Source organism: Monopterus albus, unplaced genomic scaffold (genome assembly GCF_001952655.1).
Source record: "Monopterus albus unplaced genomic scaffold, M_albus_1.0 scaffold206.1, whole genome shotgun sequence".
In the NCBI taxonomy this organism is placed as follows: domain Eukaryota; kingdom Metazoa; phylum Chordata; class Actinopteri; order Synbranchiformes; family Synbranchidae; genus Monopterus; species Monopterus albus.
In genome coordinates, this window is record NW_018128086.1 from 74,265 (window position 1) to 78,342 (window position 4,078).

The window sequence follows — 4,078 nt, forward strand, 5'->3', positions numbered from 1 at the left end:
GGTTTCTAAACAAAATGAGTTTTTATCATGTGGTTAGAATGAGGTGTGTGTTGGGTGGGAAGGACAGAAAGTGTGAGGAGGCTTGTGTTCCTGTGGCGGGAATCAGGATGGTCAGCTGGTCGACTTCCTCCCCTACAGTGCTGGACCTGGCACACACGGTTACAGCCAAAGTAGAGACGTCAACATGGCTGACGACACCCCAGGGAAACTTTCCAGAACTGGCCCTTGTCTTTTTTCTTTCCTTCACACTTGGCTGTCATATACAAACCCCAGAGTGCAGCAATGAAATGTCTAAAAAATCCTATTGTAAGAAAGACTTCATGCACTGGATTTGGCCCTTAACTTGGCACTCTTTGGTTTCTAATTAACAGCATGTTGGAGACTTGAACACCCTTCATATGAAATTGATTCTGAAATGTCACATTTTTCATGCTTAATGAAGTGTAAGTCTGGCACCCGGCTGCACGCCATGCTGCTGCAGACAATTAGATTTTGGCACCAGATATTTTTGTACCAGCTCCTGAAACAGCAGCATGTCTGGACAGGGAACTTGTGATTAGTTGACAAATGGAAGTGTTTTTTTTTTATTTTTGCCCACGTTTGTGTTTCTGGAATACATGTGACCCTGTGTTGTTACACAGTCTGCCTATAGCACCCACCATGTAACATATAGAATTGTTTTAGTTTGCATAATTGATTAGTTGAAAAAATTTTTTACTACAAAGAGCCACATTTGTTTCTCATTCTTAAAGTGTAAATTTTGAATAAAACTCCTTAATCAAGAATGAATTGAGACTTTGTGCCCAGACCAAAGTAAAAGCCAGTGTTTTAATTGGCCATTTAAAGCCCATGCCCCCTTCTGTTTGCCTGAATACTGGCTGATTAACTGACTGATTGGATTATTTAGAAGAGTGGCACTTAACCCTCCTGTCCACAAAATGTTCCTCCAGCATTCCCAGTTTTAACCAGCTGAGTTTATGAACCACTTAAAAACTCACTGCAATCAGATGACTCATCTGTAAAAACAGCAGGCTCGGATATGGATCTCTCTACTGAAGGATGGCAGCTCAATACCAGACCAAATTATACAAGAAATATGTCCCGATCAATTGTGCGACCATTTACAATAAGGGTCTGAAACACTGGAGTTAGATTTAAGAATAAATCTTATCACCATAATCTTCAAAACTCAGCATCGGAAGTGATTAAACTGAGCTGATTTTCTAGTGGTTATTTTAGACCTCGTTAATTTGAAACATTCATTTTTATAGGACTTATGTAAATCTAATTATCAAACCCTTTGACTGTTTCACCATATGGGTGATTAAAATATTGGGTCATATGAAATAGCTGACAGTTAACCCCTCCTTCCCCACTGATGAGCTTTTAATCTGGTTGAATTCATGATCCAGTTAGATTCACTGGCTCCCTCATTGTAAACAGCTGTTTTGCAGACGTCGTTTTACTAACTCAGAACTGTAAACCTCCATTTGAGGAATTACATCTTTTAGATTTTACATCAGAACCAGCCTGACTCCACTGGTGCCCTGTTAAAATCCAGCTTCAGCTAATTAATTAGTTATTTAACATGACTGTTGCATTAGTTAATTTATTATTTCACATGAAGGTGACATGTGCTGGTCTCTATTTTCCCTGTAGCTATATGACAGGGTTGGAGTGCATTTGGCGGGTCATCCAAAATAAAAGTTTGCCCACAATTTGTATCATATTGATGAGCTGACAAACACAATATTCCCTATTCTCATAGCTGTCGTTTTGAGTTTGTCAGTACACTGTAATTCAACAGCAAAGACAAAATGGACAAATGTTTATATCTTGCCACAATGGTCAAATTTAAGACAAGCTTTAAAAAACAAAACATCTTCATCTTTACAGTATATGCTGTCAGACATATAGTTGACTGCCTGTTTAAGGTGTGTGTGTCTGTGTGTGTGTGTGTGTGCTGATGTATGGAGCTCACAGACGTCTCTGACTGGGGGTGTGTGTGTGTGTGTGTGCTGATGTATGGATGCGTTTTGTGCATGTCTGTGTTTAGTTTAAACATTCAATAATCTGAGGAATGAGGCATCTGTGGACCAGAGGTCTCTGAGCTCACAGACGTCTCTGACTGGGGGCCCAGCTAACGCTGTTGCCTGTGTGTTGCGTTTCTCCCTCTTACTTTAAGGAGCCTCAAACGGAGCCTCTTCCTGGTGAGAGAACTGTCCCCTGGCTTCTTTCCCCCCCATGTTTCATATTGGTGTTTAGAGAAATGTGCTGCTTTTGTGGCAAATAAGTTCCTTGATCAACTTGCTGTTGTGTGACAAGATTATTGGTGACAGTTTTCACAAATGTGTGTCCAGTATTTTCTAACCTGTGCTGTTTTTGAGATGATATAAAAGTATTAAAGATACTGAGCACCAAATAAGTCCTGGACACCTTGGAGAAACTGCTATCAAGCTTGATGAACCAGCAGAAGTTGATTAAAGACCTAATTTGACAGAAGGTCAGTGAGTTACTTTAAGTGGATCTGGCACCATGACGTGGGACAAGCTGTCTCTGTGATCCTAACAGACTTTCTACATCCATGTGACTGAGCTGTAGGTGTGTTTTATGTAAAATATTTATTCATACAGTGTAATATTATGTGGCAGAGGGTCAAATTTCTCCAAACTCAGTTCTTCTATGAGGTAGACTGTTGGTAATTTAAGAGTTCTGTAATAAAAATGTTGCTGTTCCACATTAAAACAGCTGGTATCATGTGCCTAGTTTTAAAAACTGTTGACGAGCTCAGTCAGGTGTCACTGTCATCCTGGATTTTAGATACAGTTTTGACCTAAGTCAGGGTGCAAACTGCAAACACAAGCATTCTAACAAGTCAGTTAATCCCGTATTTACTCTGAGTATCTTATTTCTTAAAACAAGTGTTGGGGAAGAGCCGTTTCTGTGTGAAACAAAGGGTCTGGCTTTTTCACCTGATTTAATGTTGGAGACTAAATGACCTGTTGAGGTTCATCTGTTCAGTGCTGCTGTGTGTAATTTCAGCTGGGTGGTGATATTTGAGAGTCACCGTGTGGCTTTAGTGAAATATTGTGCCATTCATTTCCTCTTTCTCCCTTTCCTTAATTTATTCTTTCTTCCTTTCCCTCACTGCTGATAAACACCTCGGCCTGAGCGCTGCTGTTACTCATAATCAGATCGGTTATGATAACTGTGGGCATTATAGCTTCGCTGCTTCGTTTAAAATGCAATGTGTGGTGACTCAGCTAGCTAATCACACACATTTCTAAGTGTTTTATTGTATGGGGTGATGTGTACAGTAGGTGTGGGCAGCTGTGCTGGTTTTGCTTTGGTGGCTGTGTTAAGGGCAGTAGTGATGAACCTGTATGAGTGAGCTTTATTAAAGCTGATGTACAGTGGATTTATTCTTAACAGTGTTGCTACATGATCTACTACTGGCCTGAAATGTCTGTGGGTGTGCTGCCAGTGTTTTGCTCTGTGTCTGTGTTTGTCTAGAGTCTGTGTGTTAGATGTTATGTGTTCATATTCTAGTTTTTAAGCAAAGTAGGAGGTAAACACATGACATTGGACCCTCCTCCCCTCCTCTCCCCCGTACTCGTACTGCTTATACTGTGTATCTCACTTGGTGTATGTGCTTGTGTATTTGTCCTTCAAAATGCATATACAGCAAAATTCTGTATGTGTGTGCAAATGCTTATCATGTGTCGGAGCTCGGTGTGTTTGTGTGTTGACGGTGGAGGTTGAGATGACAGCAGCTTTCCTCGATGTCAGCCCCTCTCTTATGGATTTCCGCATAGATCTGAGAACACAGGCGGCGTGTGAGGGCAATCATTTGTGGCTTAACCAAAGAGGCCGACATGAAACCCAGATCAGTCGCTCCCTCCACCAGACTCTGTCTCTTGAGTCCCTCTGTGTTATAGGGCGCTGTTTGTAAAAATAGCACTTACACTAGTTTTCTCACATTTAGCTGAATGTGACAACAGGTTTTCTCACATTTAGCTAAATGTGACAAAGTCTAAATGTAAATGTTAAATGTTAAATATAAATGTAAATGTTAAAT

General features: G+C 40.6%; 1 protein-coding gene across 1 annotated transcript in view; it reads left to right on the plus strand.

The window, feature by feature from the left end:
- LOC109970732 (uncharacterized) overlaps positions 1 to 4,078 on the plus strand; it is a 14,571-nt gene that overhangs the window by 3,830 nt on the left and 6,663 nt on the right. The window lies entirely within an intron of this gene.